The sequence below is a fragment of the Rhinolophus sinicus genome, chromosome 2, assembly GCF_057876585.1.
Source record: "Rhinolophus sinicus isolate RSI-liver-muscle chromosome 2, RSI-T2T, whole genome shotgun sequence".
Classification (NCBI taxonomy): Eukaryota; Metazoa; Chordata; class Mammalia; order Chiroptera; family Rhinolophidae; genus Rhinolophus; species Rhinolophus sinicus.
Genome location: NC_142502.1, coordinates 75,119,682 through 75,132,456, shown reverse-complemented (window position 1 = coordinate 75,132,456; position 12,775 = coordinate 75,119,682). Strand labels below are relative to the sequence as shown.

Sequence of the window (12,775 nt, the reverse complement as noted above, 5' to 3'; positions counted from 1 at the left end):
TGCACAAATAATAGTGTAACCTACAAAAGAAAAGGAGGAAAAGCATATTCACTCAAGTGCTTTGAATAGTGCCTGGCTCTCAGTAAATATCTGTGGAAAAAATGAATGGATAATATCTGAGCCTCACGCCACTTCTGGTTACACTACTGGAGTAGAGGGAATGGGGTAGGGAGCACACTGTAGATGGGACGGGGATTAGGACAGCATCGAAGCTCACAGATATAAGGTAATAGATCGGGTGAGAGTGAGAAGTGAAGTGAAGGATAGGGTTAGTGTAATTGTCAGGGTGTTTGCTTTATAACCTGGTTGTGAAAAACAGTAATTTTTTTTTGACATTTTTATATGGTTGTGAGTTTTCTGAGTCACATCACAACCATTATGTCAACTCAGCCATGTCTAAGTATCCTATTTCCCATTTTGAGACCGTTTTACTGAGCTCTCCTCATTACTCAGAAGTGAGGAGAGACAGGCCACAGGGTGAGGTTATATGTGGATATCATGCACACTGTGAAGGGAACACATTTGGACGAGAGAAGTGCATGAGTCATCTCCCTGGTGCAGTGCCTGGATTCTGGATGCTAAAGAGAAGGTCATGGGCGCACTGGCATGGGTGGCCAGCAGTTTCCCAGCAATACAGTTTTACCATTCATACCCACCCAAGCCCATTGAGGAGAATCAAAGGAATAAGGCTGGATCTTGAAAGCATCAGCCAGACAGAATGACTACAGCTGAGTCACTGTAGCCTCAGCCTAGCTCTGCTCCCATCCCAGCCCTTGTAGACTATTAGCGCATGTTTCCTCCTTTTCTAAATTGTTATGTGAGAAGCAAGGACCTCTCTTTGGATTGCTTAATCCTAAGACCCATTCCTGAAAGAAGAGCTGTTCAATAACTGTTGACTCAACTGCTTTATATTAAAGGACACAAAATGTAACAATAGTGTGTGTGACAATATTTTGATGATCATGCCTCACTCAGCATTACAAAGCTTTCTGTGAGTCACTGTATACCTTAAGCCACAACATACTCTGCAGCTGAACATGAATGTATCTCCTTTAATTCCTCTCACAGGTTAACACTTGCTCTCAGTTTATCATCAGCCAAAGACTGTTGACAGCAAATTAAACTTTGAGAAACTTTCTGAATAGGTAAGGAAACCAGTTCCAGGAGGTTCAAATGACTCTTACTTCTTAGACTGGTTTCCAGGGGTTGTAACACTGTGAAGAAGATGGACCAAGACTAATCAATCAGAATTAAATACTGAACCAGAGAGACAGGGAGGGGAGTTATGCCATAAATCGTCATGTTTGTTGAGTTGTTGCTATAGTATTAACAGTGAAAAGGGTTATACTTGCTTCTCTAATACCCATGTCATTGGAAAGGATCACCAGGTGGTGGTTTCCTCTTCCCTGTGATCCATATATTATCTAACAGAGAGGAAGAGAACTTATGTTTGGACCCTTGTACACAGGATTTTCCTTATATTGCTTTTTTTTCTTTCATCCTCATATCAATTGTCACCTCCTTTTTATACATACAGAAATGATAGATGGGAGGTAAATAACCTGGCCAAGGTCATCAGCTTTCAGTGAGAGCTAGAACTAAAATGCAGGAAGGCCACAACATAATGGGTAAGAGACTAGACTGTTGAACCCAGCTCTCAGTTTAGTCACTTGATTCTGTGTACTTCTGTCAGGTTGCTTCACCTTCTTGTGCCTCAGTTAACTCAGTTTTAAACCTGGAATAATCATCAAACCTCCTCCTAAGGTTATGCGTTGTTTAAGTAAAGCATTCTCAGTACAGCTTGACACACAGGCATTTTTCTTTTGATATTGGTGGGCATATAAATTGGTGTTCCCTCTCTGAAAGGCAATTTGGTAATTGTTTAAACGTGAAGTCTAATATATCAGTATTATTACAATTGTTAAAATTTGTGATATAATTGAGAAATATATGGAAAAATTAAAAGTTTAAATTTAAAATGCGCATCTCCTTTGACCCAGCAATTCTGATTTAGGAGTTTATACTCCAGCTGTACTAACACATGTGCGCAAAAGTATTTACGCACAATGTTCATTTCAGCACCGTTAATAATAGCAAAGATGGGGAATACATAGAAGTATTAATGGGGACAGTTTAAATAAATTAAGATACTTACAATGTACTGTATGACCTCCAAGATATATTGCTAATTAAGACAAAAGGTGGCACAGGATATTACTTGTATAATTTTGCCATTTGTTTTGTGTGTGTGTGTGTGTATGGGTGTGTGTGTATACAATCATGCTCCACATAACGATGTCTTAGTCAACAATAATGGAGCTGAAATATTCCTATCACCTAGTAACACTGTCATAATATTGTAGTGCAATGCTACATTATTTTGAAATAAATTTAGGGTAGCCTAAGTGTACAGTAATGCCCTAGGCCTTCACATTCACTCACCACTCACTCACTGACTCACCCAGAGCAACTTCTAGTCCTGCAAGTTCCATGGCAAGTGCCCTACACAGGGGTACCATTTTTTGTTTTATACCATATTCTTATTTCTTTCTGTGTTCAGAAATAGATATTTACCATTGTGTTACAGTTGCCTACAGTACTCAGTCCAGTCACACTCTACAGGTTTGTAGCCCAGGAGCAATAGGCTATGCCTTACAGCCTCGGTGTGTAGTGGGCTATGTCATCTAGGCTTGTGTAAGTGCCCTCTATGATGTTCACACAACAACAAAACCACCTAAGGACACATTTCTCAGAAAATATCCACATCATTAAGTGACACATGACTATGATACAAACATCAATACTTGTGTGTGTATTAAGTAGACCTGAATTTATACACAAGAAATTGGTTATCATTGGTAGCCTTTGGAGAAGGAGGTTGGGGACTTTGTGACCAGGATCAGGAGAATTACTTTTCATTGCATATTTGTTTGCGCTTAATTTTTTATGCAAATTTTTTTCAATAAAAAGGAACTAATTAAAAAAACTACTCTATTGCATTATTGATCTAAGGAGAATCACCAGCTACTGATATGCACGTGGACTGAGATAATCCCTTAATACTGTAGGTAGTACTTTTGTGCAATTTAGGGGTATGTGAGAATCAGGCTGCCCGGTGAAGGGCAGCTCATAGTCATTTCCAAGATCCAGAGGACCCCTCTGAATGTGAAAGACAGACTTGGACTCACTATACTTTTGTCAGTAGAAGAATTAGGCTTCAAAACAAACATCTGGAACACATTTTGGTATTTCTTTGATGTCTATGACTCTCCTCTCTAAATTCTACTGTTTCTTCAGCTTCATCTCTTTATTAGTCAGCTCAGGCTAGTATAACAAAATATCACAGACTGGGTGGCTTAAAAAGCAGCAATTCATTTCTCACAGCTCCGGAGGCTGAGAAGTCCAAGATCAAGGTGCTGGCCTATTCAGTTCCCTGAATTCCCTGGTAAAGGCCCTTTTCCTGACTTGCAGATGGCCACCTTCTCACTGTGTCCTCACATGGGGGTGCAGGGGTAGACAGCAAGCTCTGTGGTGTCTTCTTATCAGGACACTAATCCCATCAAGGGTCTTCACCCTTATGACCTCATCTAAACCTAATTACCTACAAAAAGCTACATCTTCAAATACCATTACATAGGGCTTAGCACTTGAAGATACAAATTATTGGGGGACACAATTCAGTCCATAGCACATCTCTAATTTTCATTTCAGCTAAAATATTCATTAAGTTTATTAATTTTGTAATGATATTAACTATATCATTACTTTGTTGGTTTCTAAAATTCATGAAATTTCCTTAATTACCATACAGAATGCCTGCATCCCAGGTCAACTGCCTAGAATTCATAGCTTTAAACACCCTGTTTAAATGGTACATATTGAAAGTTCGTCAGAGAGGTAGTTGGGAAACACTGTCTTAGGTTACGCATCTATTCAAATTCTATATACTCCAAATTCTCCTAATGTAATTTCCTCAAAAAGGCCTTCCCTCATACTACTGAAATAACAGGACACTCCTCTACCTTTTTAACTCTTGATAGCAGTGTTAATTTTCTTCTTAGCATCGATCACAATTTGTAACTACTTTATTTTTATATCTTTTTTACTTTATTTTCTGATTCCTCTATCAAAATGCAAGCTCCATGAAGACAGGGACTATGGCTGTTTGTTCACAAATGTGTCCCCGTACCCAGCACAAACATTAAATTGGAACCAATGTCCTTGGATCAAGTCAGATCACAAGAAGGATATGTATTTGGGCAATGACATATCTGTCACTGCTTTTGTGGATCTTTCTCTCAGTCATTGGCCATGGGTTTTTAATCTTAGGTTGCTCTCAAAAGTAGTCATGAAAATTTAATTTATCTACTTGGTGTGAATCCAATATTGAAGTTATTGCTGATTGTGTCTTATTCCCTCTATTATCACACAGGAGCTATGTGTCTAACCAGAAAAAAATTTATCTCCCAATATTTGTAGGTAATTATTTAAGATAATATTTAATGATACTTTTTTTTTTTATATATACTTTTTGAAGTTTCCCTCTCCATTATGGCTAGGAGGAAGCTCTAGGTTTTATGCTCAAACATAGCCACTCTATAGTGACATGTACGATTGGCATATGCTTTCCCCTCCCTCTTTTGGCTCTACTTTATGAATCTTATTGTAAATATCTCCTCTTTCTCTTTTTGAATAATCCATCTCAAATACTTCCCGGATGAATTAAAATGTAAGTACATTAAATTGATTACAATAAATTCTAGTTTTTATATTATGTTATTATTTTTCCATTGTACAAGGTCTTCATTGCTAAGATTTGCGACTATGACATATTTTGTTTTTTTGTTCAATACTATCACCATCTGGTCTCTCTCTGTCCGTAATCTTTTCCCTATTTTCTCCTCTTCCCTCCCACCAAAATGCTGTCACCAAAGACATGTTTCTTTACCATTATACTACTGTTGCTGCCACCTCCTGTATCACGCAATGTCCCGTAAGATCTTGCAGTGTGCCACAAGCAGTTGCTTCTTCAGTTTGTACCCAGCGTTGCTGTCGCTTCTTTGTCCCATTTATCGCATCCTCTTGGCTTCATCTTCTCTTCTTTATTTTACAACACCTCTAATGTTCCTGCCACATAAACTACTACCAATATAAAATCCCACGTCATTTGTTTCCCCTTTAATAATTCTTGAAATTCACTTACTTATACAAATCCATTTAGCCTCAGAAATAATACTCATCTATCACTACCTAAATTTTCTGGATATAGATAGATTATAATTATAGTGCTTTATTATTAATTCTATTGGTGAATAGTTCTATGTAACTTAAATAAAGCATTAGAAGTAGTCCTTTAAACCGCTCTGCCTCAACCAAAAATATGATTAAATAAGTGTGTGTGTGTGTGTGTGTGTGTGTGTGTGTGTGTATGTGTGTGTTTTCCCCAAAGTCCTTTCAGGATGATGTAACATAATAAATTTAGCAGAAGAAGAATTATAATTGAGTACAGTGTTCCAAATTTATTACTTAGTACCGAATACAGCAGGTACTAAATTGAACTGAAGAATAAAACTAAAGGAGGTATCATAGGAAAATCAAGTGGAATCTTGTAAAATTAAAGACTCTGCCTTTCATATAAATTGTTTAGTAGACGGCATTTGACTAGGACTGTGGAAGAAAACTGCAAAGCCTATTTACTTTAGACATGGTTGCATTCACTGACATGCTTCAACCTGGTGATAAATCAGCTTGGAAACCTTTTACATAAAGAGATGTCACTATAAATTAGCTTTTACATTTTGTCTTAAGTAGTATCATCATAAAATATTTAATCAAGACACTAAAACTGTCAAAGTAGGTGGATAATTTGAGAGCTAGTGTTTTTAAAAATCCAATTCTTTCATGTCGGGCTATTTCCTTGTATATAAATTTTGATCTGTAAATTTACCAGAACTTGCCACAATAGATAATTTGTTCAGAAATTATAACTATCACAAATGCTTGGCATTCACTGATACTAATTAAATACTTTGTTAAACACTAACAAGAAGAGACTAAATTTAAAGAAAATAACACACCAAAATGCTTTGTCCTATTTTGTTCTGACACAGAAAGAAAATATCCTTGCTGTGCAGCTGAATTTTTCTGAATTTCTTTTAGTTATCTATCTTTCCATTATTTCTCAATTATGTCACAAATTTTAACAATAGATTTCATATACGAAACTGAATTTGATTTTTGCCACACCCTTATTAGGCAGGGAGAGTAGGAAACAGATAATAAAACTGAAGCTTTGATGCATCACTGGGTGCCCCTCTGTCCTGGTTTTTCAAACTTCAGAAGGCAGCAGGAGCTCATCTTTTGGCTGCTTGCCAGGGTTACCATCTTGCTTGTTTCTTTTTAGTGGTGGGTCCTTGTTTTCATTTTCAGTGGCTCTTTGACACACAGGCTGCACCAGTTACCTGTTGCCTGCCTCAGACTCTTCTTGCCTTGGTGACTTGTTTATTTCTGCATTCTGACATTGACCTTTGACTTTACTGTTTGCTCTTTGCCTCCATGCAAGGGCAGAGGCCATGGAAGTCACTTCCTGCCATCATCCCCAGTCCCTTGAGCCTATCTGAGCAGGGCCAACTCTGTCCCATCCCCCTCCACCCCCTCATCCCCCAACACACACACACACACACACCACAACAGGGAGGTCAGAGGGAAATCAGACATCCAGCTGGGGAGCAATGAAATTCAGATGATAACTCAAGTAAAAACACTTTTAGAAAATGCCATGAGAATTGTAGAAAATGACAACCATCACAAATTCTTGACTATTATCAATCATTACCACACTGGCTAGATTCATCAAAAAAACAATTACTATGAAGGCAGATTTTATTTTTTAAAACTGAAGTAATAAATTCCCCTGGTATAGACTTGAAACAACATCTGTTGACTTCATTAGGGAAGAAATGCTTCAAGGATGAATTCTTTCCCTAAACTTGGATGTCTTTTCAACAGATGATACATCTGAAACAATAGGTAGGGAGCAGGTGTGTGATGGTCTGAGTCTTAGCTTGCATTTGGCAAAACTCAGACTACAGAGTGAAACCATTAGAGATGTTGTCAGTAAGACTGATGATGTTGTGCATTTTGAAATTGTCCTTGACATATTACATAAAATGCACAATTTATAAAGACACATCATGAATCGTAGCAAAATGTAACACAGAATACACCCTTTTTCAGGGGCAAGGATTATATTAGTTCAGTGAGGAACATTCCAATTGAGTTAAGACAGGTTCTGAAATAATTCTACCAAAATGTCGTTGTAAACCATTCACAGAGTCAAGTGAAAAGAGAAGCACAAATGAACTGAGAGGAGGTTATTTAAATAATGGATAATGAACCTGAATCCTAAGTGCCACCCCAATGTGTTAACCTGGGCTTCTTAAGCAGCAGGGCATTTGCCTCATGTACAAGAAGAAACCAGAGGCATATCTTTCTAGATCGACTGGGTCAAGTTCTTCGTCTCTCCTGACCCCAATCATTGATAATTTAAATACTATTTTATATTAAAACAGAAACACATATATGATGAAGTATAATTTTAAACACCCACAGATTTTTTTTTTTAATGAAGAGTAAGAATTCAAAGAAATCTTGTGCTTGTATCGATTGGCCTCCCCTCCCACTAATGGTATGCCTCCATCTGCCTTTGACTTAAGGATACCAACATGGATATGTTGGAAAAACCAGAAAGATCCAGTAGTCACTCCTTACCTGCAGAGCATATGTTCCAAGAGCTCCAGTGGATGCCTGAAACCACAGATAATACCAAACCCTTTATATACAGACAGTCCCTGACTTAACAATTTTTCGACTTTACCATGGAGCTAAAGTGATATGCATTCAGTAGAAACTGTACTTCGAATTTTGAATTTTGATCTTTTCCTGGGCTTGTGATACGTGGTACAATACTCTCGTGATGCTGGGCAGTGGCGTGGGCCACAGTGAGCCACAGCTCTCAGTCAGCCACGTAATCACGACAGTCGACAGCCAATGCTCTATAGTGTAGTCACTGTGTAGGATGATTTTGCCCAACTCTAGGCTGATCTAAGTGTTCTGAGCATAGGTGGGCTCGGCTAAGCTACGATGCTTGGTAGGTTGAGTGTGTTAAGTGCATTTTCAACTTAACAATATTTCAACTTGCAATGGGTTTACCAGGCTGTAACCCCATCGCAAGCGAAGGAGCATCGGCACTATGTTTTTTCCTACATGTACATGCCTATGATAAAGTTTAATTTATAAATTAGGCACAGTAAGACATTAACAACAATAACTAATAATAAAAAAGAACAATTATAACAAGTACTGTGATACCATGGCAGTCAACCTGATAACTGAGAGGACTACTGAGTGACTACTGGCTGGGAAGCATATACAGCGTGGACACGCTGGACAAAGGAATGATTCGTGACCTGAGTGGGATGGAGCAGATAGTGCAACATGTCATCACGCTACTGAGAATGGCACATGACTTACAACTTATGAATTATTTCTGGAATTTTCTACTTAATATTTTCAGACCACGAGTGACTGTGGGTAACTGAAACTACAGAAAGCAAAACAAGAGATAAGGGGGGGGGGGCATGGATTACTGAACTAAGAATGTGTGTATCTAAGTATGGAGTCAAAATGGACTGGCAGAGCACAACCTCAGGAATCCTGGCACAACTCCAGAGACCAAGGCTGAAATCCATGCAAGCCTCGATTTTCCTTCCTCATTTCCTCCCGTCCTTTCTTTCCACAGAACTAAAGCAGAAAGTCATTGAATTTCAGGGTTCAGAGAGATTTTTTTTTAGGACCATTAAATCCAATCTTCGTATTACATAAAATCTAATTAATGGTTTTCAAGAGTCTTTTGGAATACTTTCAATGACAGGAAACTCATTACTTTGTAAGGAAGCTCTTTCTACCTTCCAACTGTACTTTCTAAACAATTCATTAAATGGGAATTGTTTAGAAAGTACAGCCTTGGTATGACTGGTTTCTAAGGTCAAATATAAGAAGGAAAGTTGGCCTTAGAAATCTATTTATCCTGGCTTCTCATTCAGGGCTATTTTTACGAAACTTTAGTGGAAAAAATTATAAGTTGGTCTAAAAGAAACTAGCTTGGCAGAACTCTGGAAGTCCCAATTCAAGCTGGGGAGGGGGTGGGGAAAGAACAAATGACATCACAGGAAGTTATGGACTCTAATTCAGTTGTGAAATATTAGAACTACTGACCATCTCCTAAGACTGGACAGGAAGTTCTTACTCCACTTTTGGGGCATGGAGCTTGTTTACTGAAGAATACTTCCTCCTTCGGTCCTCACACTCCTCTCCTGAGTACCAGAGTTTGCAGGTAGCCCAGACACACACCATTATCTCAAGGGAAAAAAATGTTTAAAGCTATTGTCCAATTTTTGAATCAACAAAATTAAATAATCTATAATAAATCACAGGTGATCCTAGAATTATACAAAAATATTTACAAAAAATTCTACAAAAAAAATCACAATGATTCAATAATTACCCTCAGTTGTAGAACGTCAACTGCATGTGACTTTCAAAAAAAAATCTTAGAACATAATTTTGAAGTGATAAAAAGATTTTACCTGTAATTAAGCAATTGATTATTGTCTCATATCAAGTGCAGAACTTCTCTAAAGATTTTACTTGCATTTTGTACATTTTTTTCGTAATATCCACCATGCTAGCAGATCATCACCACTCCCCTTTAATGCCATATTAACTGAAAACTCTACAAAAAGGATATGATATGTATGAAAGCCAACCATATTTGGGGATCCACAACCTGACATTCAGCTCCTGCTCACCTTACCTGAAAGGAAAGCTTACAGTGGATGTGCCTGGAGTTTTCAAACTCTTTTCATTAGAGAGACCTATGAGGAAAATCATCCTATTCATACAGCACAAATGAAACTCTAGTGACCCAAACCTTTTTTAAGTGTGATTTGACATCCAAGGATAATGAGGCATGTGAAAAATACCAGTAGCATTAAAAAGAATAAGCAAACAGAAAAACATGAGCATACAAAAAAACTGCCTAGAGATAACAATCTAAGCTTTAAATTATTCCAAGTTTAGATCTAAGTTCAATCATAACAGCTGTGTGAGGTGTACCGTATTATTCAATTTTAGAGATGAAGAAATTAAGGCATAATTTACCCTGCCTCTCCCTCTGCTGCATTCATAGGCTGCTACCACACATGCCCAGAACCGTCTGCTGGTTCTTTAGTGGCCCCCACACAAACACTAGGCCTGTGCCGCCAGAGTGTCCCCAGCAATTCTGTCAGAGACGGCTGCCCTCACAGTGGTCATGGCGCAGAATGATGGCTGTTTTCATACTTCAGATGGAATTCCATCTTTTCAGCTTCAAAGCCAGAAGTAGAAATCTAGCTAACCAGACTTAGAAAGCAAAGATCTCACATACAGGAGAAACAATTTAAAATCAAGTTATTAACAGAAAAACGATAAAGATAAACTCAGTCATTTCCAAAAAAAATAATAAATAAATAAAAAGACTTCAGAATTGAGCACAGTGTGGTGGAAGAATTAGAAAATAAATTATCAGCAGGAAAATAGAACGAGCAAAAATCCAACAACAAGCCCAAATACATAATGATGTAAAAAGACTTCAGCATCAGTTAAAAGAAGTGACACACCTGATTTGTTAAAAAGCTCAGAGAAATAATGGAAACAGTTGAAAGGCCAATGAACACTTTTAAATAAGCAGGAGAGCTTATTAAAGAAGAGAAAACTAATAATGAGTGCCGTATCAAGAAAAACTGACACATGGCACTGGGTCATTCAGAAACAGACAGCTTGCAGAACACTGTAAAAGTTCCTGGGGACAAAGTACCATCATGCACTTTTCCAGGGGAAGTGGCAGACCCTGAAAATTTCCTTCAGTAAACAGGAAGGCAACCAGGGCACTGTACGATTACAGTCACCAGAACTTTGTGAAAGTGAGAAACAAAGAGAAGCCAACATATATGGGACAAGTTCTAGAACACTATCCTGGAAGAACACAGGATGAAGTGCAACAGTGTGAGCAACTATAAAAATTTCCTCTAGAAGAAAAAGTGCATTGAGAACTGGAAAACTATGTATCAGCTATATATACGATGTCAGAGGTGTAGTAGACTTGGGGGGTTATCACTTCGTGAGGGGTGTAAATGTCTAATCATTATGTTGTTTTTGTACACCTGAAACTAATATAATAAAAAAGAGAAAGACAAAAAGGAATTGGAAAACTAAATGCAGCAAAAAGGAGGAAAATTTCAAGTTACACAGAGGATATACCTATGCTTCTTCATAATAAATATGAAGATGATCAAAAGCAAAAAAGAGAAACAATAAAGAAACAGAAATTGCAGCTGAAGTTTGCAAAAAAACCAGAAAAGTATATAAATGTCAATGAAATGTTTCTCATATTTAAAGAAGAGGAAGAAAAAGAGAAAACTTAGCAGCAAGAACCCCAATGCCAGTTTAAACTAAAATTACAATCAGGAAGTTATAACCAAGAGAAGGAAAAACAAAAGAACTTTTGAGGCTTGAAAAGGAGGAAGGGAAAAGGCAGGAAAAAAAAAAAAAAAAAAAGGAAACTTCTGACGAAATTTCCAGGTTTCAAGAACAAGATTTACATCAGTTTGAATTGAAAACTCTAGATAGACAGGCAAAGGAAGATGAAAAGTCAGAATAAAGACTAGAAAAATTAAGAGTGAAAATACTGGGTTGTGCCAAAAAATGTATACACATAACTTGTAGTCACATCTTTTGTTATTGGTATATATTGAGTATTACAATTTTAATACAGTTTTTTCCTTTCTTAAAGAGTGTATACATTTTTTTGGTACCCTCTGTATGTTGGTAGAGATCTCTTTAAGCTTTACCAACTTACCAAAGGTTGGAAAGAATAAACTAAAGATATAGGACCTTCATGTTCTGGGCCATTTCTACATATTCCACAATAGGGCTATCCCAACATGGAGGCAAAGAGAATAGAGAAGATTATGAGATAATGAAATTGGTACATAGTTGATGAGAATGTTAGCATATTCAGTTACTCTAGGATATAACTTGACTTAACCATGTTCTTTAAGTATCACTAATCAATTAAGTATCACTAATCAATTGATTAGTAGCCTAATAATTAATTGATTGGGCTACCAATTGACTAGTAGCCCAATCAATTAATTATTATATTGTATGTGGATTGACAAGTATTAAGTTCCATAGTCACACTGACATTAATACTTCCTATTTATACTAAAAGGGCATTTAGTTTATATGGTGGCCTATTATTGATGTAAAAGCTATTTAAATAAGTTTATGTTACAAACACTATTTTATTTAATGCATAGAACATTTAAAAGGTATTTTGTTTTTTGTTTATGGCATAAATTTAATTGGGACAATTTTTGGGTGACATTTTTTAAACCAAAAATTTGCAACTTTTAGAACTTAGAGGTGAGTTAGCTTTAGCAACAAAAATATACGGTTTTCTTTTTAGAGTTATAAAAAGTTAACACTTTTTCTAAGTTTAACAAATTGATAGGCAATTCCTGTATTATTGTATAATAAGCTTTTTATATTTGTTTGAACCAAAAAAGAAAGAAAGAAAATGAAAAAGAAACTAAAACAGACACACTCCCCAAGGGACACTAAGTCATAACAGAGTGGATATTCAAACCCAGCTTGTTAGGTCCTAGAGTTCATC

At 36.9% G+C, this 12,775-nt stretch overlaps 1 pseudogene; it reads left to right on the top strand.

The window, feature by feature from the left end:
* Positions 1-12,060, top strand: part of LOC109456811 (coiled-coil domain-containing protein 112-like) — a 44,963-nt pseudogene extending 32,903 nt beyond the window's left edge.
* Positions 12,061-12,775: the final 715 nt, after the last annotated feature.